Source organism: Hyla sarda, chromosome 1 (assembly GCF_029499605.1).
Source record: "Hyla sarda isolate aHylSar1 chromosome 1, aHylSar1.hap1, whole genome shotgun sequence".
Lineage (NCBI taxonomy): Eukaryota > Metazoa > Chordata > Amphibia > Anura > Hylidae > Hyla > Hyla sarda.
Window position 1 is genome coordinate 546185491 of NC_079189.1, and position 26149 is coordinate 546211639.

The window sequence follows — 26149 nt, forward strand, 5'->3', positions numbered from 1 at the left end:
GGGCTGTGCCATTCAGACACTACATGGTCTTTTAATGCTTCAGCCAACTCCAGGCTGTGTCATTCAGCCAATATATGGTTTACTGATGCTGCTTGGTCTGGGCCTAAAAAATTTAATGGTAGCACTAGCTACCCTAAATCTTGAATTTAATTTTCAAAATTAATCTTTTATTCTTAGGGATTGTGAATCCCTGGTGTCTTCTCATTCTGCTGCTAACTCCAGGCTGTGCTGCTCAGACACTATATGGTCTCCTCATGCTTCGGCCACCTCCAGGCTGTGTCATTCAGTCAATACATGGTTACTGATTCTGCTGGGCCTGGGCCTAAAATTGTTTATGGTAGCACTAGCTACCATAAATCTTCAATGTCAATTTCAAAAGTAATCTTTTAATTTTAGGGATTGTGATGCCCTAATGTCTACTCTTGATGTGGCCAGCTCCAGGCTGTGTCATTCAACCACTATATGGTCTCCTCATGCTGACAACACCTCCACGCTGTGTCATTCAGCCACTATATGGTCTTCTCATGCTTCAGCCACATCCAAACTGTGTCATCCACTATATGGCCTCCTCATGCTGCCAACACCTCCACGCTGTGTCATTCAGCCACTATATGGTCTCCTCATGCTGCCAACACCTCCACGCTGTGTAATTAAGCCACTATATGGTCTCCTCATACTGATGCCACCTCCAGGCTCTGTCATTGTGCCGCTCTGTGGCATTGTTTCTAAAAGGGATGCCTGTAATCTGCATGTCATACTGAATAATAGTATTATTTAACTACCCCAGCACACTGCATATGCGTGTGAGAACACAGCTAAGTGTTCCACACCTCTATTGAGGCTCTCTGTAGGCTACAAATAGCCATTTTTAATATAGATTTGCCACAAATAAATTTGGATCAAAACACATTTTTTCGAAAAATTGGGTGAATCGGCCAAATCAAAGGTTTTCAAAAGTCCGCTCGTCTCTAGTGGTAAGCTGAGGAGAAGTCCAATTTTACTTGGAGGTGTGAGCAGAGGGCCCTCCAGAATTTAGAGACAAACTGGACTGGGAGGGTGACGATATGAGTAGGCAATCCAGGGAGACGGAAGATATGACAAAGGAAAAGCTCGGCAAGCTGTGGTGCAGATGGTAAACCTGGCAAGGGCACAAAATTAGCCATTTTAGAAAAATCGGTCCATGACAACCCAGATGACCGTATTGCCACCAGAAGGAGGAAGGTCAGTAATAAAATCCATTGCTATGTCGGTCCAGGGCAGCTCAGGAACTGGCAAAGGCTGTAATAGACCAGCAGGCTTGGCACAAGGGGTCTTGTCCCAGGCACAGACGGAACAGGAACGAATGAAGTCAATGTAATCCTGTTTTAAAGTTGGCCACCAATACTGTCGGGAGATGAGTTGCAAGGACTTACAAATACCGGCATGACCGGCCAACAAAGAAGAATTAACCCATTTTAAGACTCAGAGCCTTAGATGGGGAGTTATGTAAGTCTTCCCAGGAGGCAGGTGCTGAAGACTTGCTGGTGCTGCGGGAATGAGACGATCAGGAGGAACAATATGTTGAAGGTGAGATTCTTGGTCTTGTATTTCAGAGGATCTAGATAGAGCATCAGCCCGAAGATTCTTCTCTGATCGACAGAAATAAATAAAAAAGTAAAATCTGGAGAAGAACAGAGAACAGCTAGTCTGCCGAGGGTTGAGACTATGGGCAGTCTGTAGATAAAGCAAGTTCTTGTGGTCAGAATAAATAGTAAGCAGATGTACAGAGCCCTCCAAGAGATGACACCATTCTTCCAAGGCCAACTTAATAGCCAAGAGCTTGCGATCTCCAATGGTATCATCTCTCTCTGCAGGAAAGAAGGTCTTAGAGAAAAATCAGCAGGTTACAGTTCTTCATTTGGAGGATTTTTGTGTCAAAACTGCACCTTCACAAACTGAAGAAGCATTCACTTGGATTGGGTCTTGACAACACAGGAGCAGAGGCGGACTTTAACTGTTTGAACACTTCTTCGGCCTCAGGAGTCCAAACCTTCAGATTAGAAGTTTTCTTGGTAAGAGAAATTATGGGGGCAACCAAGGTGGAGTAGTGAGGAACAAATTGCCGATAATAATTGGCATAGCCGAGGAAACGCTGAATAGCTTTCAAGCCAGAAGGTTGGGGCCACTCCAATACAGTAGATAGCTTGTTAGGATCCATTTGTAGACCTTGACTGGTAACAATATACCCCAGAAATGGAAGGCTGGTCTTTTCAAAAGTACACTTCTTAAGTTTTACATAAAGATGGTTGTCTCGGAGACACTGTAAAACTTGGCAGAGGTTTGAATGATGAGTGTGGATATTGGGTGAGTAGTTGAGCATGTCATGAAAATAGACAACACAGGAGTATAGGAGGTCACAAAAAATGTCATTGACAAATTCCTGGAAGACTGCTGGAGCATTACAGAGTCCGAATGGAATCACAAGATACTCGAAATGCCCATCACGAGTATTAAACACAGTCTTCCACTCGTCCCCTTCTCATATACGAATCAAATGATAGGCCCCGCAAAGGTCTAGTTTACTGGGTAGCGGTAGTTTACTGGGTAGTGGGTAGCGATTCTTTACTGAAATTTTATTCAAGCCTCGGTAGTTGATGCAAGGTCGCAAAGACCCATCTTTCTTTTACACGAAGAAGAACCTGGCTCTGGCAGGGGAAGAGAACTTCCTGATAAATCCCTTCTGAAGATTCTCTTGGATGTAATAAGACATAGCCTGAGTTTCAGGGACCAAGAAAGGGTTGGTTCTGCCACGGGGAGGTGTGGAGCTGGGCAGTAAGTCAATAGGACAATTATAGGGACGATGTGGTGGTAAGACTTCAGCTTGTTTTTCACTAAAGACATCAGCAAAGTCCTGAATGAACGAAGGCAAACCGAGCGGCGGACAAGAAGATGGATTCAACTTAGACAAACATATTCGAATATAGTTTTTGCAATGCGGTCCCCGACGAAGAACTTCTCCAGTTTTCCAATCCAGCTGCAGGGCATGGAGTTGCAACCACGGTAGGCCAAGCAGGAGAGGAGAAGTACAATGAGGCAGTACATAGAAAGACAAGTTTTCCTTATGCAAGGCTCTGACCTTCATAGACAACAGTTCAGTGCGGTATAGCACAGTACAGTACAGTCTTTCTCCATTGAATGTAGAGATGTACAAGGGCTTTAACAAGCAAGATACAGGAAGATGATACCTATGTACTAGGGAGACATCAATAAAATTTCTGCTGAACCTGAGTCCAAGAAGGCAAGAACAGAAACAATCTCTTTGGAGGGTAGAAAAAGCTGGACCGTCAAATTTAAGCGTGTAGAGGTGGTATTCACTCCTAGGGAGGCCTCTCCCACAAACCATAGGTGGGAGCGTTTCCCTGTGACTGTGGACGTAGAGGACAATCTTTTAGGAAATGATCCGCACTGGCGCAGTAGAGGCATAGATTCTCAGTTCGTCGGCGAGTTCTTGCCTGCAGGGTCAGGCAAGACTGATCCACCTGCATAGCCTCCACTGCGGGAGGCAACGTAGAAGGTTGCGGGGGTTGCTGGAAGACAGATGCCAGACGAGGAAAACGCAGAGGTCGTGCAGATTCCCTTTCTTTGCGAAGTTTCTCACGTCGCTCAGAGAAACGGATATCAGTCCGGGATGCCAAGTGTATAGGTTAATTCAAGTTAGATGGCAATTCTCGGGCAACAAGGGCATCCTTGATATGACTGGATAGTCCTCTCTTGAAGATGGTGCAAAGAGCTTCATTGTTCCATGATAACTCTGATGCCAGGGTACAAAACTGAATGGCATACGCGCCCACAGAGGAGTTGGCCCTGCGAAAGACTCAGTAATGCTGAGGCTCGGGCAGGTTCTTCAAAGACACCCCGAAATTCCATCAGAAAAGCCTGGATATTGGTTGTGAGAGCATCACTGTGATCCCAAAGCGGAGATGCCCAGGCCTAAGACCTTCCAGTTAGGAGACTGATGACGAAGGCCACCTTTGCTAGTTCCGTAGGGAACTGGTCCACTATGAATTCTATGTGGATGGAGAACGGAGTCACGAAACCTTGACAAGAATTGGGATCCCCCTCATATTTCTCTGGAAGAGACAAGCGGAATTTTCTTTCCGGAGGAGACTGCAGCAGCGGGAGGCAGCACTGGAGCAGGAGGAGGCTGTGGTTGTGGCGGTTGTTGCTGAGCAGTTAGCAACTGCTGCATCATGGCGGATAACTGGCTCAACTGCTGTGTCTGCTGGGCCAACTGCTGTGACTGGAGTGCAGCGATAGACGCAAGATCCGGATTATCTGGCAGAGGAACCCCAGTGGTATCCATGGCCAGAACTTGCTGTTACAGAGCTTGATGTGGATCCTCTAACCTGTGTGGCTGATGACACGGACCGAATCGGGGAGCAGAGTCTAAGGTGCTGCTGGTCTTTACCAGAGCCCGCCACAATTTATTAGGGGTGTCTTGCTAATTGCCTATAATTTCCACCTGTTGTCTGTTCCATTTGCACAACAGCATGTGAAATTGATTGTCAATCAGTGTGAGTTCACAGAACTGTGATTGACTTTGAGTTACATTGTGTTGTTTAAGTGTTCCCTTTATTTTTTTAAAGCAGTGTACATATAAGTATATGTAGTTGGCATCCAAGCAAAAATATGGAATTTAGTTTCATGATGCAATTGGAAAAATGACATAGAAAAAAACAAGCTGGTTCAGAAGAACACTTACTTTTCGTTGAGATTTAGGGGTTACATAGTTACATAGTTACATAGTTACATAGTTAGTACGGTCGAAAAAAGACATATGTCCATCAAGTTCAACCAGGGAATTAAGGGGTAGGGGTGTGGCGCGATATTGGGGAAGGGATGGGATTTTATATTTCTTCATAAGCATTAATGTTATTTTGTTCCAGGAATGTATCTAATCCTGTTTTAAAGCTGTTAATTTTTCCTGCTGTGACCAGTTCCTGAGGTAGACTGTTCCATAAGTTCACAGTTCTCATGGTAAAGAAGGCGTGTCGCCCCTTGAGACTAAACTTTTTCTTCTCCAGACAGAGGGAGTGCCCCCTCTTTTTTGGGGGTTTAACCTTGAACAGTTTTTCTCCATATTTTTTGTATGGGCCATTAATATACTTAAATACGTTTATCATATCCCCCCTTAAACGTCTCTTCTCAAGACTAAACAATTGTAACAATTGTAATCGCTCCTCATAGCTAAGATGTTCCATGCCCCATATTAGTTTAGTCGCGCGTCTCTGCACCCTTTCCAGCTCCACAGTGTCCCTTTCATGTACAGGCGACCAAAACTGAACAGCATATTCCAGGTGAGGCCGTACCAATGCTTTATTATGTCCCGGTCCCTCGAGTCCATGCCTGACAATATCCTGCCGGCTTTGGAAGCAGCAGCCTGTGATCTACAAGTACACCCAGATCCTTCTCTACCAGTGACTCTGCCAGTTTAATCCCCCCTAAGACATACGATGCATGCAGGTTATTAGTACCCAGATGCATAACTTTACATTTATCCACATTGAACCTCATTTGCCAAGTGGATGCCCAGACACTTAGTCTATCCAAGTCATCTTGTAACTTATGCACATCCTCTATAGACTGTACCGTGCTACAAAGCTTGGTGTCATCTGCAAAGATAGAAACAGAGCTGTTAATACCATCCTCTATATAATTGATAAATAAATTAAACAACAGCAGGCCCAGTACTGAACATTGGGGTACACCACTAATTAACGGGGACCAATCAGAGTACGAATCATTGACCACCACTCTCTGGGTACGATCCATGAGCCAGTGTTCAATCCAGTTACAATCTAAAATTTCCAAACCCAAAGACCTTAACTTACCTGTCAGACGTCTATGAGGGACAGTTTCAAATGCTTTAGCAAAATCCAGAAACACTATATCCACAGCCATTCCTCTGTCAAGGCTTCAACTCACCTCTTCATAAAAGCAAATTAGATTGGTTTGACAACTTCTATCCTTAGTAAACCCATGCTGGCTATCACTTATAATACTACTATCCCCTATGTATTCCTGTATGTAATCCCTTATAAGTCCTTCAAACAATTTACCCACAATGCACGTTAAACTTACCGGTCTATAGTTTCCTGGGGAAGACCTAGAGCCCTTTTTGAAGATTGGCACCACATTCGCCTTGCGCCATTCCCTTGGCACAATACCAGACACCATAGAATCTCTAAATATCATGAACAGGGGTACAGATATTACTGAACTTACCTCTCTGAGAAATCTTGGGTGCAATCCATCTGGCCCTGGAGATTTGCTTACATTTATATTACTTAACTTACCTTGTACCATCTCTACATTAAGCCAGTTCAGTACAGTACATGATGTGTTACCAGCACTGACCTGTCCAATTGTCAGCTCCTTCTTCCTTAGTATATACAGAACTAAAGAACCCATTCAGTAGCTCCGCCTTCTCTTGATCGCCCGTGACAACCTCCCCATTATCATTATTAAGGGGTCCTACATGCTCTGTCCTTGGTTTTTTTGCATTTATATATCTAAAAAAATATTTAGGATTAGTTTTGCTTTCTTTGGCCACCTGTCTCTCGTTTTGAATTTTTGCTGTTTTTATTACATTTTTACAGATTTTATTAAGCTCCTTGTACTGTGTAAATGTTGTAGCTGACCCATCAGATTTGAATTTTTTGAAGGCTATTTTTTTGTTGTTTATTGCTCTTTTAACATCATTTGTCAGCCATGTAGGATTTAGTTTTAGTCGTTTATATTTGTTCCCCTTTGGCATATATTTAGCTGTATAGTTATTTAGAGTTGATTTAAAGATGTCCCATTTACCTTCTGTATCAGTATTTGAGAACACCTCCCCCCAGTCTATGTCCTGTAGTGCAGCCCTCAGCCCAGGGAAGTTTGCCTTTTTAAAGTTATATGTTTTTGCCTTCCCCGCCTGTCTTTGTTTTCTACATTTTAAGTCAAAAGTAACTATACTGTGGTCGCTATTACCAAGGTTTTCCCGCACAGTTACATTACCAACCAGCTCTGCGTTGTTGGAAATGATCAGATCCAACAAGGCATCACTTCTTGTTGGGTCCTCCACAAACTGGCCCATAAAATTATCCTGCAATAAATTTAGGAATTGTCGCCCCTTTGTAGTTTTAGCCAACCCCGAACCCCAATCTATATCTGGATAGTTAAAATCTCCCATTATTACCACTGTACCTGCCCGGGCGGCCCTCTCTATTTGTTTATGAAGCCGAACTTCTATCTCTTCAGTGATATTAGGGGGTCTGTAGATTACACCAAGTATTATTTTTTCAGTATTTCCCTCCTTTTGTAATTCTACCCACAGTGATTCCACCTCCTCAGAATCATCACACACTATGGCATCGTTCACACTGACTTTCATACCACTTCTTACATACAGACAGACTCCACCACCTTTTCTGTTCATTCTATCCTTGCGAAACAATGTAAACCCCTGCAGATTGACAGCCCAGTCATGCGAGGAGTCCAGCCATGTCTCAGTGACCCCAACTATATCAATATGTTCCTCCAGTATCAAGGCCTCAAGCTCCCCAATTTTATTTGCTAGGCTTCTGGCATTTGTGAACATACACTTTACATTTCCATCCTTTATGTTATTGGGGTTAATGAGATTCAAGGGTGTAAGTTTTATTTTCCTATGAAGTCTATTTCTTTTAACTATTCTAACCCCTCCCTCCGCTCCACCCCCAGGCACATTTATAATTCCCACCTCTCTATCTACACTATCTTCCCCCTCTTTGCTGTAGGTTCCCTCCCCCCAAGTCCCTAGTTTAAACACTCCTCCACCCTTCTAGCCATCTTCTCCCCAAGCAAAGCTGCACCCTCCCCATTGAGGTGCAGCCCGTCCCTACGGTAGAGCCGGTAACCGACAGCGAAGTCAGCCTAGTTCTCCATGAACCCAAACCCTTCCTTCCTACACCAGCTTCTGAGCCACTTGTTTACCTCCCTGATCTCCTGCTGCCTCTCTGGTGCGGCTCGTGGTACTGGTAGTATTTCAGAAAATACTACCTTGGAGGTCCTTGCCTTAAGCTTGCGGCCTAAGTCCCTGAAATCATTTTTAAGGACACTCCACCTACCTCTTACTTTGTCATTGGTGCCAATATGTACCATGACTGCTGGGTCCTCTCCAGCCCCGCTGGGTTCTGAACAGCCTTATAGGCTTAAGAGCTGAAGATAAAAACACAAAATGCCCTATACAGTTGTAATACCCCCTCTGTGCCAGCTTGTACCATCTATTATATATGGGACAAGCTGGCACAGAGGGAGCCCTACAACTTAATTTGATATACAGTTGTAGGCCCTATTTGTGCCAACTTGACCCATATATAGCCGTAGGTCCCCTCTGTGCAAGCTTGCCCTTATTTAGTTGTAGGCCCCCTCTTTGCTTGCCCTCATATATAGTTATAGGGCCCTTTCTGTGTTTGTTCCCCTGCATAGATGTAGTAGGGCCATGGTCCCCAGTCATTAGTGCCCCCATCTCAGGTATATATGCTGTTGTGCTCCGCTACTCCTCTGGTCCAAGGTCGGTAATTACTGCCCGGTCCCCTTACTTACTGGTTTTACCCCTATGATGGTGGCTCTGCCAGGGATCCACGTTTACTGACTTCCAGCCACTGTCTATAAGCTTTCATGGAGAAGTGACCTGGCATGTTGTTACGCCGAGCGCTCCGGGTCCCTGCTCCTCCCCGAAGCGCTCGCGGCGTTCCTCTCTCTGCAGCGCCCCGATCAGACCCGCTGACCGGGAGCGCTGCACTGACATTGCCGGCGGGGATGCGATTCGCATAGCGGGACGCGCCCGCTCGCGAATCGCATCCCAAGTCACTTACCTGTCCCGGCCCCCGGCTGTCATGTCCTGGCGCGCGCAGTTCCACTCCTTAGGGCGCACGCGCCAGCTCTCTAAGATTTAAAGGGCCAGTGCACCAATGATTGGTGCCTAGCCCAATTAGCCTAATTAGCTTCCACCTGCTCCCTGGCTATAATACCTCACTTCCCCTGGCCTCCCTTGCCGGATCTTGTTGTCTTGTGCCAGTGAAAGCGTTTAGTGTTGTCCAAAGCCTGTGTTTCCAGATCTTCTGCTATCCACATTGATTACGAACCTTGCCGCCTGCCCCGACCTTCTGCTACGTCTGACCTTGCCTCTGCCTAGTCCTTCTGTCCCACGCCTTCTCAGCAGTCAGCGAGGTTGAGCCGTTGCCGGTGGATACGACCTGGTTGCTACCGCCGCAGCAAGACCATCCCGCTTTGCGGCAGGCTCTGGTGAATACCAGTAGCATCTTAGAACCGGTCCACCGACACGGTCCACGCCAATCCCTCGCCGACACAGAGGATCCACATCCAGCTAACGAATCGTGACAGTAGATCCGGCCATGGATCCCGCTGCCTATCCACGGTGGTCGCTCAGCAATCGCAGCAAATCGCCCAACAAGGACAGCAGCTGTTGCAGTTGACCGCCACGTTACAACAACTTCTGCCACTGCTACAGCAGCAACCATCTCCTCCGCCATCTCCTGCACCTCCTCCGCAGCGAGTGGCCGCTCCCAGCCTCCGCTTGTCCCTGCCGGACAAATTTGATGGGGACTCTAGACTCTGCCGTGGCTTTCTCTCTCAATGTTCCCTACATATGGAGATGTTGTCGGACCAATTTCCCACAGAACGGTCTAAGGTGGCGTTCGTAGTGAGTCTTCTTTCTGGAAAGGCCTTGTCTTGGGCCACACCGCTCTGGGACCGCAATGATCCTGCCACAGCCACAGTCCAGTCCTTCTTTGCTGAAGTCCGTAGTGTCTTCGAGGAACCAGCCCGAGCTTCTTTTGCCGAGACTGCCCTGCTGAACCTGGTCCAGGGTAATTCTTCAGTAGGCGAGTATGCCATCCAATTTCGTACTCTTGCTTCCGAATTATCTTGGAATAACGAGGCTCTCTGCGCGACCTTTAAAAAAGGCCTATCCAGTAACATCAAGGATGTGCTGGCCGCACGAGAGATTCCTGCCAACCTGCAAGAACTTATCCATTTGGCCACCTGCATTGACATGCGTTTTTCTGAGAGACACCAGGAGCTCCGCCAGGAAAAAGACCTTGATCTCTGGGCACCTCTCCCACAGTATCCTTTGCAATCTACGCCTGTGCCTCCCGCCGAGGAGGCTATGCAAGTGGATCGGTCTCGCCTGACCCAGGATGAGAGGACTCGCCGTAGGGAAAAAAAATCTTTGTCTGTACTGCGCTAGTACCGAACATTTCTTGGTGGATTGCCCTATTCGTCCTCCACATCTGGGAAACGCACGCACGCACCCAGCTCACGTGGGTGTGGCGTCTCTTGGTACGAAGTCTGCTTCTCCACGTCTCACGGTGCCCGTGCGGATTTCTCCTTCTGCCAACTCCTCCCTCTCAGCCGTGGCCTGCTTGGACTCTGGTGCCTCTGGAAATTTTATTCTGGACTCTTTGGTGAATAAGTTCTGCATCCCTGGGACCCGTCTCGTCAAGCCGCTCTACATTTCCTCGGTCAACGGAGTTAAATTGGACTGCACCGTGCGTTACCGCACAGAACCCCTCTTAATGTGCATTGGACCCCATCACGAAAAGATTGAATTGTTCGTCCTTCCCATTTGCACCTCTGAAGTCCTCCTCGGTCTGCCATGGCTCCAGCATCATTCTCCCACCCTTGACTGGACCACCGGGGAGATCAAGAATTGGGGCCCTGCTTGCCGTAAGAGATGCCTCACATCTGCTCCCAGTCCCGTCTGTCGGGCCTCAGTGTCTCCTTCTGTGCCTGGTCTCCCCAAGGCCTATCGGGACTGTGCCATGCTTCCTCATAGCCCCCGTCCTGGTGACTCCCTGCCCCATGCCAAGCTTCACCCTCTGCCCTCCCTCCCCATTCCCACTCCTGCTGTACTGCCTGCCTTTGAGGAAACCCTACAATCGCTCCCAGTGTCCTCGTCCCATGTGAAGCAATTGCCGGACAAAAAAAGGGGGAGACCTAAGGGGGGGGGGGTACTGTTACGCCGAGCGCTCCGGGTCCCTGCTCCTCCCCGGAGCGCTCGCGGCGTTCCTCTCTCTGCAGCGCCCCGGTCAGACCCGCTGACCGGGAGCGCTGCACTGACATTGCCGGCGGGGATGCGATTCGCATAGCGGGACGCGCCCGCTCGCGAATCGCATCCCAAGTCACTTACCTGTCCCGGCCCCCGGCTGTCATGTCCTGGCGCGCGCGGCTCCGCTCCTTAGGGTGCGCGCGCGCCAGCTCTCTAAGATTTAAAGGGCCAGTGCACCAATGATTGGTGCCTGGCCCAATTAGCCTAATTAGCTTCCACCTGCTCCCTGGCTATAATACCTCACTTCCCCTGCACTCCCTTGCCGGATCTTGTTGCCTTGTGCCAGTGAAAGCGTTTAGTGTTGTCCAAAGCCTGTGTTTCCAGATCTTCTGCTATCCACATTGACTACGAACCTTGCCGCCTGCCCCGACCTTCTGCTACGTCTGACCTTGCCTCTGCCTAGTCCTTCTGTCCCACGCCTTCTCAGCAGTCAGCGAGGTTGAGCCGTTGCCAGTGGATACGACCTGGTTGCTACCGCCGCAGCAAGACCATCCCGCTTTGCGGCGGGCTCTGGTGAATGCCAGTAGCATCTTAGAACCGGTCCACCGACACGGTCCACGCCAATCCCTCGCTGACACAGAGGATCCACATCCAGCTAGCCGAATCGTGACACATGTGTGTTAACCTATTTTTTTCTGTGCAGTATAAATAAGCGCCAAAGTCACACTATGTACATTGTCACAACAATATTTTATTGCTGAAATAAAAAAGAAAGCAATGAGTAATTTACATTACATAGTTTGTATAAGCTTCTATGCTAACCTATATGTCTGTATAGTAACAGATGTTACTATGGAAATGATTCAAATAGGTCCCTAACTAACATATGGTTTTTTTTGGCCATGTCTTTTTTTTCTAAATTTGTAATACATTTGTATAAGTCTGTCCTTTTAATTTTTGTTTTACCTTGGTTCCAGCAGTCCACCCATTCGGCCCAGGCAGTTTTAATTAGACAGGGACTGCATATAGGATTATTCTGAGCTGAATTTAGTGATCTGTTCACACCAGTGTGGGGCTATGTGGCAGCCATTGTTGTTGCAGCACTGTGTCTGTGGGGTGGCATGGCCAAGAGTCTGGGCCAAGGGGCTATGTCCGGTAGTAGTGGGGCTGCTGGACCACTTGCTCCCCTTATGAGTACTGGCATTGTGCCTATGGTGGTCGCTACCCAGTGTCACACCACACGGGGGCCGGGGCGTGACGTCACATGCTGTCGGCTCTGCGGTCAACCGTAATCAGACCTGGAGCGAACACGCTCCGGGGACTGATTACTAACGGGGGGCCGCGTGCATGATCGCGGGCGTCCCCAGCTGCGGGACTCCCGCGATCAGGCATCTTATCCCCTATTCTTTGGATAGGGGATAAGATGTGTTAGCACCGGAGTACAACTTTAAAGGAGTAAGCACTAATAAAAGGGCTTCCTTCCCAGGAAAGATATTGACAACTCAGGTGATAACTGTAAAAGGTTCTATACTGCTTGTTAGCAACTCAGAAGTATCTCAATGACTGGTATTTACAGGGGATTTTTGACTTTCGTTCATTCCAAAAGTCCTTCTGGACTTAAAGGGTTACTCCCGTGGAAACCTTTTTTTTTTTTTTTTTAAATCAACAGAAAGTTAAGTAGATTTGTAAATCACTTCTATTAAAAAATCTTAATCCTTCTTGTACTTTTTAGGGGCTGTATACTAAAGAGAAATCCTAAAAAGAAATGCATTTCCTCTGATTTCATGACCACAGTGCTCTCTGCTGACCTCTGCTGTCCATTTCAGGAACTGTCCAGAGCAGGAGAAAATCCCCATAGCAAACATATGCTGCTCTGGTGTATGACCAGGTTTAGGATAGACCATCAATATTTGATTGGTTGGGGTCCAATTGTTTACATGGCCCTAAGAGCAAATGTGTTTCATAATGCAGATATAAAACAAATAACCCAAAAATAGACAAAGAAACATCCAGCACCGATGTACAATGCTTCTTGGGGTTTATTGAGGCATAAAATCAGGTACACAGAGCGTATAGCCATGTGCTCTGTGTTCCTGATTTTATGCCTCAATAAACCCCAAGAAGCATTGTACATCGTGTGCTGGATGTTTCTTTGTCTATGCTGTATCCGGCGGGCGATGCTAACCACCATTCCGAACACACGTGCAGCAGTGGAAAACTGGGAGCTGTCCGCATTTACCTTTTAAATAACCCAAAAAGGTTTATTGAGTCCAAAAATTTTATTGAGACCAAAATAATTGGAGAGTATAAGCAAGTGATTTAAAAAACACAGGACCTTCAGTCTCATATGAAAAAATCATGTAGAGAGGTACTAAATACTGAATAATCCTAGTACAGTCACAAGCCTGTATATATTGATGTTATAAGTATGTTGGGAATACCATCACACCAATATTCAATCTCTGTATTGTCATTTACAGGAGCTTCCAGCACTAACACTCCATGCACAATCTTTCTGATTAGTTGAACGGCACTAAAGGGGACCTATATGTATATCCTGAAAAACAGATCTTACAGACAATACACTCAGTAAATACTTATATCTACTGTATGCTTCACTTACTGATATCTAATATTTAATATCACAGTATAGTGGGCCAGATTTGGTGTGCATTCCTCTATATAGATCCTTTATTGGATGTTCACTGGTAGTGGGTATTGTATTGTATTACTCCACACTTCCTATTTACAATAATCACACCTGTAACACTTACGTTTCTGAAGACAAGAACCCCGGTGGATGTGGATCCGCTGGACCTGTGTGGCAGATGACTCGGACCGTACCAGGGAGTGGAGTCTAAGGTGCCGCTGGTTTTCACCAGAGCCCGCCGCAAAGCGGGATGGACATGCTGCTGCAGGTGGCACCCAGGTCGCTACCCCTGGCACGGCTTGACCACACAGGCAGCTGAGGAGATGCGAGGCACAGGAGGGATTAGGCAACTTGTAGTCTGGATAGCAGAAGGTCAGGGCTGGCGGCACAGTAGCATAGTCAAAGCAAAGCAGGAGTTCAGTAGGCAGGCAGAGGAGCATGGTCAAGTCACAAGAGCAAGAGATCTGTTACACAGCAAGGCAATACAGAGGAACGCTTTCACAAAGGCACAAGGCAACAAAGATCCAGCAGGGAACTCAGTAGGGTGGAGGAATTTATAAATAAGCCACATGTGGATTACACTAATGAATGTACTGGCCCTTTAAATCTTAAAGCTCCAGCGCGCGCCCTAGGGGACGGGGACACACATGCCGGAGCAGAGAGGCCGAGGCAGGAGAAACACCCGGTGAGTGATGGACTGGGGCTCGCATGCAGGCTCGTCCCGCGATGAGAGTCCCAGCCCCATTGGCAGCAGAAGGTAAGGGGGCCATGCACTCATGGCCAGCATGTGTGGCCGGAGCGCATAACATAACAACACCTAGTGGTCACTCATGTACTAAATCACACATACTTAATATATTCAGCATGAGCATCCACAGTGCTACTGTGGACCACAGCCATGGGAAACCACAAGTGGCCTGTGACATCCTCTCAATGTGTACCTAATGGTGTACCTAATTATTTATATTTGTAATCTGGAAACATAGAGAACTGCTATTAAAGTCATGTAGCTGTTACACTCCTACCTGTCATATCCCACAAAAATAAATCTTATATGTTACTCAGTACCTAATTCTGATCATTTACATATACCTTTTATGTGCCTAAATTTGTCTCATAAATACTTTATCTGTTGCTCACTTGGCATTTTGTGCTTTAGAGAGGCATGCATGCCTCATATTCCTCCCTGAGTCTGCTGTGCTGTGCCTCTTCATCCAATCACTGCAGGCTGCTCTGTAACCCCCTCCTCTCTGTTTTCATACTGCGGTTTGATAGGACAGGAGTGAGCACAGAGGAGCGCTAGTGCTACTCTTACTTACTGGACTTTGTCCCAGACTGTGCTACCGCTTTGACAAAGATAATACCGCAGCCAGACAGGATTGTGTTCTGCATGGCATGGGGTTGTTTTTTTTTTTTTGTTGTTTTTTTTCTATAAGCCATGATTTCTATAAAAAGGAAATAACATTTTCTTATGAAGTATATTCGAAATTTGTTGCCAAGATGTACAACATATAAAATGTTTTTGAATCTGACAGTGCCCATTCAAATTTGGAACATATTACAAATGACAGTTTCCAGTCTTTACATCTATACCTGGACTATAGCAGGTACCTAACTGTTAAATGTTGTAGTCACATTTCTGTGATGTAGGAGTGTGGTTGACAAGTGTTCTGTTTAGAGAAATGGTATATTTCAGGCTGGTGACACGTATACACATTGCGTTAATAATAAGCATAATACTGCATATCACTTATGGGCACACAGGCTCAGAGCGAGACCTTTCTCGGCTTCTCAAAGACGTACTATAAATGCTGTAATTAATTTCACACGATGGCAAATGGAAACATTCGTATGATAACATGAATAATAGGCCGGGAATTGTGTGTTGTGTGGGTGGTGAGGACAATATGCCAATGGACATCTTTGTTTAATATGATTTTTATCTTTTTTCCCTCTTTCAGCTGTCGGATTGTAATTTACACCATGTAAATGTTTGAATGTTGCTATTGACAGAATAAGCTAAACACTGCAAGATAGACCTATGAATGCTGCGGTCCAGAAGCATATCAGACCATGATAAAATAAGCATGTCCTTGTAGTGGCAAAGTCAAGTAAGACTCTAAAATATAATATAAGGTACTTATGTACTTATACTCCTTTACCAATACATTTGATGTTTGTTTTTGCTACTTTCTGCTAAATACTTTTGGTCTGCAAATAAATATGACACCTCTATTCTTCAGCAGTGTTGTAAAGGGTTTAGTAAGTAAATAAAGCTTATTGGGACAATTTATAAGCTGTCAGGGTTATCTGTTTACATAACTTATCAATTTCTATTACATGAAGTGGGGGGGGGGGGGGAGTTGAAAAATATTTCTTTTGCGCAAGCCAGGTAGTCTCTTCCTTATCCCATAAACAGGATTACAGTAAAAGGTGACATCAGCATATAGATGAGACAGGATTCCTGCTATTCACAATAGGTGGTGGTCAGAGCTCCCCCTCTTCCACTCCCAGTACAATGACCTCTGGACAGGTCACAGAGCATGCCTAGGAAACTCTCTTTTAAAAGTCAATGGGTCCGCTTCCGTCTATAGTTTGCTATGATGACCATGGGGCTGCTCTAAAATATTTTTCTATATTTTGTATAAACTCCTGCAATGTGGTGTAGTGTGTATTTACAATCAGAAAATAGAAACAGATTTGAAAATAATTATTATGTTTCAATATCTGCCTCAAATGAGTAAAAAAAAATTTAGGTGTAATGTCTGTTTCTGTGTTTTTGCATTTTCCTGCTGTAGGCCCTGTTCAGACATTGTTTTTGTGTCTGAAGAGTTTCTGTGCTAATTCTCCCTGGTTTGGGAAGAGTTTACCCTTCAGCACTGGGAGTATATAATAAAGCCTCTTCAGGTGCTTACCAGGTCTGACCATGTCTTGTTCTTTATGCACCTTTTGTCTGTTTGAGCACAAGTCCTGAGTTTTGGTTATCTGTTCTGTTCAATATATAGATTTTAGCCTGCTTTGTTTTAGTACATTTGTCGTGTTTTAGTATTTTGTATGTTCGTCTGCATTTGCTTTGTGTTGCCTTAGTGTGTGTATTCACAATGTGTGTTTTGTCAGTCCTGATTTGACCTTGTTGCATCCTGCAACTCTGAGGATAGAATCCTGTTCTGAGCCTTGTGCTATTCCATCTATCTTGGAGTGAGCGAATCTTGTGTCTGCACCAGTTTTTTTTTGTATTTTGTATCTTTGTTTCCTTCTAGGACAGTATCCTGATCCCTCGGTGGAGAGTGCCCATTGGCTAGGACCCTATTTGACTTTGGTATTGATGTCTCTCCATGCTTGGAGGGGGGTGTCTAGTGTGTTCCTTTTTTTCTGTGTCCAGCGTGAACAGTGACATTTATTTCCTCACCTGTTTTATGTTAGTATACTATATCCTGTTTTGTTTGTATTTATATATCTGTCAGTTGGTCATTATGTTCCTGACTTGTTCCCCGACTTTGTACAGTTCCATTTGTTTTGTTGACTTCGACGCCCATGCACTTTAGCGCAAGGAAGGGACCGGCTCCAAGTTGTCGATCTGTCATTTAGGGCGGATGGGCAAGAAGGCAGGAAGAGTGGATTATAGGGACAGCTTTATGGCTTACTTCTCCCTGCCCCTCCAAAGGCCCTCCCCCCCCCCCCCCCCCCCCCCCCCCCAATGACACTAGGTCTCTTGTTCACTTTTGGGAAATTATCCATGACATTTATCTACATATTTAATGTGTATAGAAATGTGCACATCCACATCGTGATCAGAGTTCTGTAGGACACATGCTCAGTTCACAGCCAGGCCTCTGCATTGTGAAGTCTGTTCACTGTTAAGCTGCCACCAGAAATAGCTTCCCTGTTTGGTTTCTGAGAGTCTTATTGTTGATGTCACAGTATCTACCTTAACAACTTTGGATACTACAATATATGTCTGTATTGTAAGAAGGGACTATATTGTCATACATCTAGCGCGTCTTGTATCACAGGATTTTTACTTAAATGGGCACTGTCAGATTAAAAAACATTTTATATGTTGTACACCTTGGCAAAACATTAACCTTTTTAATATACTTCATTAGAACATTTTCTGTTTATAGAAATCATGGCTTATAAAATCAGCTTGGACAAGCACAGAGGAATACTAGCCCCCTCACTGGACTTTGTCCATGCCTGTGCTTCAGCTTGGACAAAGCCATGATTTTATAATCCATGATTTCTATAAAAAGGAAATAAAAATTTCTTATGAAGTATATTAGAAAAGTCAATGTTTTGCCAAGATGTACAACATATAAAAAGTTTATGTATTTGACAGTGCCCATTTAAAAAGACCTTCCATTTCTAAGATATATGGGTTCATAGTTTGTCTGATAATTTCGGGAATCAGTCAGATGGGCGTGAACTTTATTTTAATATTAGAAATAAATGTCAGGTGATAGGCGGGCCATACAAGCTTCTGGTGTGCAAATTTTTCTCTTGTATGACTACGGATTGGGATTCCTACTTCCTACTTCAGCACCCAAACGTCTAAGGCTAAGTTTCTACTTGTTTTTTTTTTTTTTTTTTGGGGGGGGGGGGGGGGGGGAAACGCCAATTCTGTAGCATGGCGTTCTTTCGGCCAAAAACGCCGAGGCCAGAAGATATTATCTACAAATCAGTGAGAAATTGCTAAATTCTTTTTCCACTTGCCGTTTTTCACTTTGGCGTTTTTTTAATCCTTTCGGTGTTTTTTTTCACTCTTTTTTGGCATTTTTCAGCTCCTTGGCGGTTTTTCAAAATCGCTCCGGCCAGCCACTCACTCATTCATATTTCCCTCTGAGCAGTGATTGGCTGCAACCATCCGGCCAATCCCACTCTGGGTGGAAAATATGAATAAGTGATGTTCTATTCACATCACTGGCCAGAGTACAGAGCAGAGATGGGAGCGCTGTATAGAACCGCTCTGTATCTCTTCTATATTATAGACGATCGCATCGGGTGTCACGACTGACACCCGGGGCGATATGTCTATTAGTACAGGTACTACTACTCCCATTATGGAGTATGAAAGTGACACACACACACACACACTTTATAAAAAAATTATTAAAATTTTGTTATAAAATATATACATTTCTTTCAATAAAAAATGTTGCCATTACTACTGCATCCTTTTTTTTTTTTTTTGGTACCCAACAAATTTTGGGTACCAAAAAAACTGCCAAGGTGCAATTTCCCACACAAATGAAAAAACGCCAGATGCAGGAAATTGCACTGGCGTTTTTTCTGGCGTTTTTTTCAACCCAAAAAACGCGGGACAAAAAAACAAGTAGAAACTTAGCCTAAGAGTGTGACGTATTCTTGATACAGGTGATGGCGGGGATTATACAATCAGGGGGTATATATTAGGCATACAGGCATACGTGCCCCTCAATGTAAGACCTAACCACCCCCTGACTGAAAGGGGTTATTCAGCATTGGAAAAACTGAACTAATCTCTTCAAAAACCTGCATCACCTTTGTCTGCAGGTTGGGTGTGGTTTTGCAGCTCAGTTCCATTGAAATGAATAGAGCCAGGTTGCAATACCACAAACTACCTGTAGACAGGCGTGGTGTTATTTTTGAAAGATATTAACTCTGGTTCTCTATTGCTGGATATCCCCTTTAAGATTAAGTTCCCGCCCATCTGACTGATTTCCTGAATTGTCCGACAAAATATAAACCCTCATATTTCAGGAACGGGTGGGCGTATCAAGAAATTGTAAAAAGATGTGTGATTAAGGGAACACTAATCTATTTAATGACAGTAAAATCTTTATTGCAATAGAAAATTCACTCCATTTTTATTTTCTTCAAAAAAAAAGAAAAACTAAATAAAAAAAAGCCTATAACAAGTACACGCCATAGGATTGAATTGGAGTGAGCTTGTTGTTATATGGTCTATTTAGAAGCTGTTGTTAATTTCCGCAATAATCTTGAAGTAAGCTGCGAAATGCCTAAGCTTCAGGTATGCAGCTTATGTTCTCAAATGCGTTTTAAAAGACATTAAGCACATTAAATCTAAACATTAGCATAAATCTCCGATCAGATGTCGTCAGAGGTAAAGAAAACAAGATGCTTTCTGCTATACAAAACATTTTTGCCGTAGTTATGTAAATGGCGACCAGCAAGTTAACAAAGAAAATGAGCGTGCATAGCCCCTTTCCATTATCTCTATAAAACCAGCCTGATCCTGTTTTCCTTTTCCCAGTATAGACCATTTGTACACTTTGCTGGTCATTGGAGTGGTAGAGGTGAGGGTTACAGCTTTTCTAGGTATTCTTAACATTTCTATAATGTATGAACCAGCTTATCGCTCTTATCTTTCACAGTGTTTGCTGAAACATACATTTTTAGCTTAAACAAACTACCCTTGTTCTGAAGGACGGGAAATATATGTACTTTTTATCCATTAGTTCTTATTTGAATTACCATAAATCTCATGAAGTTTGGATTAGTTAATAAAATAACAATGAATGCAATGTGCTGCAATGTCTGAATGCTTAAAGTCAGGGCTCGAGTCCTGCAGGAACGCACAGGAACGGCATTCCTTTTCTTTTTCCAGAGGAGGAACGCCGTCCCTGTTACACTAGTCCTGCAGGACCGACCCCTGAATTATTCTTACCCTCCCTCCATCTCCTCCCCTGGCCTGGACTGCTAGATGCTGGAGATGTAGGACCTATGATGATGTCACCATCACATGTTGGGGGCGGAGCTTAGCTGTGAAGGAGAGGAAAGATCGTGGCTGAAGGACCTGTGTGATGCTGTGGAGGAGGCGGGGCTGAGCTGGAGGAGAGGTCACATGTAACTCCAGTAAGGTAATTACATGGAAGGAGATTTGTTACAGTGTGTCACCCCAGTAGTAAGGAGGTTACATGAGGAGGGGGTTTGTTACAGTGTGTCACCGCAGTGGTAAGGAGATTGCATGAGGAGGAGGATTCTTACAGTGTGTCACCCCAGTAGTAAGGTGATTACGTGAGGAGGAGGTTTGTTACAGTGTGTCACCCCAGTAGTAAGGAGATTACATGAGGAGGAGGTTCGTTACAGTGTGTCACCCCAGTAGTAAAGATATTACTTAATGTGGGGGTTTGTTAGAGTGTGTCACCGCAGTAGTAATGAGATTACATGAGGAGGACATTTGTTACAGTGTGTCACCCAAGTAAGGTAATTACATGGAAGGAGATTTGTTACAGTGTGTCACCCAGTAGTAAGGAGATTACATGAGGAGGAGGTTTGTTACAGTGTGTCACTCCAGTATTAAGGAGATTACATGAGGAGGAGGTTTGTTACAGTGTCACCCCAGTAGTAAGGAGATTACATGAGGAGGAGGTGTGTTACAGTGTGTCACCCCAGTAGTAAGGAGATTACATTTAGAGGGGGTTTGTTACAGTGTGTCAACCCAGTAGTAAGGAGATTACATGAGGAGGAGGTTTGTTACAGTGTATCACCCCAGTAGTAAGGTGAGTACATGAGGAGGTTTTTTACAGTGTGTCACCCCAGTAGTAAGGAGATTACATGAGGAGGAGGTTTGTTACAGTGTGTCACCCCAGTATTAAGGAGATTACATGAGGAGGAGGTTTGTTACAGTGTGTCACCCCAGTAGTAAAGAGATTACATGAGGGGGAGGTTTGTTACAGTATGTCACCCCAGTAGCAAGGAGATTACATGTGGAGTAGGTGTGTCACTCTTATATTCCATAGGCAGCTGTATGCCTGCTGCCTGTAAGAATCCTGGAACTGTGCAGGATGTCAAGTTTTAGCTTGGACATTTTCATTAGTTTTTTTTGCGCAAACTGGGGGGATGTATTAGAAATCTTGGTTGAGTTCTAACACTTTTTTTTTCCAGGACTTGACCCCTACTTAAAGTCATTATAAAAATATAATAACATTCAGACCCCAACCAATCAGTAGAACTAGTGCTTCCATGCTTTTCTGCCCACTCTGTGTCTAGACTTATATTATGTGACTGTCCTTGTCACATGTCCCAGAGCTAGCTGAACGTGCATTTCTCCCAGCTCATTCTATTGATCAGTCGGGGAATGAACACTCAGACCCTGACCAATTAAAAACTTTTCATGTGTCTCTGTGACACATCAAAACTTTTTTATAATGACAGGTACACTTTAAGATCCATGTTTTTTTTTTTTTTTTTTTACTTAAGTACCTGTCATATCCCACAACAAACATAATGTTATATTTTACTTAGTATCTAATCCAAATAAGGTACAAATAATTTTGTGCATCTAGCTCCTATATTTCTCTCACAAATACCTTGTATCTGTTAGTTTTTTTCATCCTGTGCTTTGTGGGGGCATGTCCTCACTCTGCATGATTCATCTTTTTCCCTGAGTACTTGGTCTCTTCATCCAATCACTGCAGGCTGCTCTGTAACCCCCTCCTCTGTTTTCAGACAGGAGTCTGAAAGACAGGACAGGAGTAAGCACAGAGGACTGCTAGTCCTGCCCTTACTTACTGGACTTTGTCTATGCCCATACTTCAGCTTGGACATAATAATGCTGCAGCCGGATAGGATTTTGATCTGGATGGTATGGGGACTCCCATGGGGACTCCGTATGAAGTATATTAGAAAGGTTAATGTTTTTCCAAGATGTACAACATATAAAATGTTTTTGAATATGACAGTGCCTATAGACGAAAGTCTATGGGAAGGGGGCGCGACCGCTGTTGCGCCCCTTCCCATAGACTTTCATTGAGGGGGTGGACGTGACATCACGAGGGGGCAGGCGTGACGTCATGAAGGGGCGGCCTTGAACACGGAAGCCCGCACACAGCGTCCAGAGTAATACACTTCAAGACGCTGCGAGCGGAGCTCCGGAAGATAGGGCAGTGGAGAACCCCTTTAAAGGTCTTTATGTTGACTTATTTCAGCACAAGATAGATGATCCTAAAGCCATTAGGGCCTCTGTCTAGTAAAGCAGTGGTCCCAACCTGGTCCTCATAGCTCACCAACATTCCTCCTTTGGAATAAAACAGGGAAAATTGCAAATCCTGGACTGTTAGTGTTCTGTGGGGACAGGGTTTGGGACCTCTGATGTGAAAAGCTGTTATAGAAGGACTTCATAGAAGTCTATGGGTACTTCATATGTCTCCAAATTTACACAGGTGCATAGCTTATGTCATTGCCATACTCCATCACATGCTGTCCGTGGAGAATGCTAGCTGGTGTAGGCCAAGCTGTGATCCCTGGGAAAAAGAAAGTTAATAAGCTCTGCTTTAGAAGAAGGTTGATAAGGATTGTCAGTCAAAGCAGAAAATACAGCAAAAATAGGAGGACCTGTCTGTAGACAGCGTTTTAGGGCTTCTGCCCTTTCTCAGGAGAGAGCATGTGCTAGTTAGCGAGTAGATATTTGTAAGGATCCTCACAACTATATGATTGAGAAACAATTAGAGATAAGTACTTTCTAATCTGAAGGTATGAGCATAGCTTGTTTTGGGACGTTAACTACATATGCTATTTACTAGAAGAGCTGTCCTATAAACCATGGTCCAGTATGTCCAAAAATATACTATAAAAAATCCAAGTGTTCACTGCCTTTATTTCATAAGTGAAACATGTGTGGCCAGTAAAATATTGTTAACTTTTTTATTCCAAAAAGGGCATTTTGGTGGAGTTTTTGGAGTTTGTGCCATTTTTTTTCTAGGTAAGGCATTTTAACCATCGGTTTTGCTAAAGGATTGGAAGAAATCTCGGAATTCAAGTCGTTTTTTCACAAGCACTTAAAAATCCTGAAATTGTGTATGTGATGGTGCTACTACTGCATGGCCTACTGTGATTACCAGAGCAGCAGATGTTTAGCACCACGTTGCATTACCTGTTATAAATTTTCTTCTTATGGGGTGCCCATTTTCAGAATTTTTTTTCATCCAATCCAATTCAAGATACAGCTGCAACATAAATGGGTAAAGTTATATTAGTCTGGCATGGCCTTCCGGGCTTCAAGAGGCCAGACTTCTGCTAAGCCCCATTCATTTTTTATTTTTAAGTTGCAAGACTGATATAAACATGGCAACATTGTTAATCAGAAGATCTGTGTAGTTCTCACCATAAAGCGGTTATGGAGTCGAGTGCTGGACATTGCTATCTTTAGCAGTGCTATAGCCAATGAATAAAGTGGCAGCATACATACTGTACAGGGAATGTGTCGCCAGAAAATAACCTATTGTTTAAATCAAATCTTTATGTCAAACTTACATTTTAACCCATTAATGATGCAGCCTGTTTTGGCCCTGAGAACGCAGCCAATTTTAATTTTTGCATTTTTTTTTCTATTCTATTCTTGCTTTTTTAAATCCTTCTTGAGCTCTTTCAATTTTTCACATACAGAGCTGAATGAGGGCTTGTTTTATGCGAGACAAATTATACTTTGTATTGACCTCACAAATTTTTACCACAAAATCTATGTTTTAGCAACATTTCCACAGTGGAGATACTAAAGAGGCAGGTAGGGACCCTCTGGCCGTCATCTCAGCTGATTGGGATCACGTAATTACCTCACAGAGGTCCCGATCAGCCTCTTTGAACTCACTGGCACCAGTAATTTTGACTTTTAGATATAAAGAATTAAAGGGGTATTCCGGCTTTATACATCTTTATACATCCTTTGGATAGGGGATAAGATGTATAATCGCAGGGGTCACGCCTCTGGGGACCCCCGCAATCTCGGTGCAGCCCCCAGCAATCTATGCAAGGTGCTGCCTCTGAGACAGGGACGTCACATCACAGCCAAGCCCCCAAGCGATGCCACGCCCCCTCCATTCATGACAGAATGCCAGGGGCTGCACTGAGATCGTGGGGGTCCCCAGCGGCAGGACCCCTGTGATCATACATCTTATCCCTTATCCTTTGGTGAGGGGATAAGATGTATAAAGCCGAAATACCCCTTTGATGCCAGGCAATGGCATGATCGCCAGTAATAACGCTAAATATACATCATTTTGTTTTAACATAATCTGGACCATGGTGTAAATATGTCTTTGGGCTGAAAAGGTGTAAGTAATTTTTTTTTGTTTTCTTTTTTCCATTTTCCAATTTTTTAAAGATGCCCAGCCTGTCTGTAATGAACACAAAGCTGTACATACCTTCATAGCTTCCTGCTGCCTTAAGTAATTCTGCTCCCAGTCTCTGCTGCGGTCCTCTTTTGTGTGCTGGGGTCCAATACGTCAGAGTGCCATTCAGACAATCATTGGCTGAGGTGTGACACCGCTGTGGCCAGTAATTGGCTTAGCGACAATTGACATATTGAACCCCAGTACACAAAAGAGGAGCGCACCTGAGAGAGGGAGCGCAGAAGGTATGCACAGCTTAATTTTTTTTTATTACAGATAGTCTGGGCATCTTTAGAAAAAAAAAGTTCTGCTGGATATCCCCTTTAAACTGAGACTTGCAGCAGTGTCCTTATTATCACACACAGAAGTACAGTGAACGGTGACACCACCGTATTGATAACAGAAAATCTTCACAATATATTATGTTCACAGCTCGGCCTCCCTTTCCCAAAGGAATGACCTTTGGACTGGTAATAGAGTGTGCCCAGTAATTGTTCCCATTCTAGTGTATAGAGTCTGGGACAGTATATTGCATGTATAGATAACCCAGGATTTACCACTATTCAGAGTAGCTAAAGTTCAGAGGTCAGCCTTCCTGTCCTTGCGGAATTAACTTTGGACAGGTCATAGAGCATGCTTAGTAAAGTAGCTCCTTTATGCTAGTAGGTCTCGTGTCTAATGGGGCTTGCTGTAAATCATACCTCTGAATGCTATTAAAACAACTCAAGGAAGATGGCTGCCCCCATAATTTGGCACAAAAAATATTACAAACAGAAAATAGAAACCGATTAGAAAGAAAGAGCATGTTTCAGTACCTGGCCATAATCAGTAAAAAATAAACAAACAAGCAAAAAAACAAAACCAAAACCCAGGCAATACATTCTGTGATAATCAATCGTGTAATGCAAGCTGGCTGTGGCTCCGGGTGACAATAAGGTACAGTTTGTGACACCAGAGTAGTGTTAACCACCATGTTCCAAGGTTTAGACAGTTCTCCTAGACCATGCTTTGTATCTCCTGCTATCCGAGAATACAGACTGGACCTGAGCGATGGGATTTTTGTAGATGTGTTGCTGCTGGCCTTTTACTTCTCCTCAGGTCTCCTTCAGTTTACCCCAGAATTCTCCTAACTCCTCTCCACACTGTACCTCAGCTCTCCTCTCCCCCAACACTGACTAACTCCTCGCCCCCACACATCTTAAAGACTAAGGCAGAGGGCATCTGTTTGGGGCAACAGGATCACATGGTTTAATCTGCATGAAATCCCATAATGATGCAGTAACACTGATAATCATGTGAACAACACAAAATCACAAG

General features: G+C 44.3%; 1 protein-coding gene across 1 annotated transcript in view; it reads left to right on the plus strand.

The window, feature by feature from the left end:
• Positions 1-16001, plus strand: part of LOC130292572 (uncharacterized) — a 105023-nt gene extending 89022 nt beyond the window's left edge. The window contains exon 2 of the transcript XR_008848155.1: positions 15686-16001. The gene's annotated coding sequence lies outside the window, so the exon portion shown is untranslated. The remainder of the gene's footprint in view (positions 1-15685) is intronic.
• The last annotated feature ends 10148 nt before the right edge of the window (positions 16002-26149 follow it).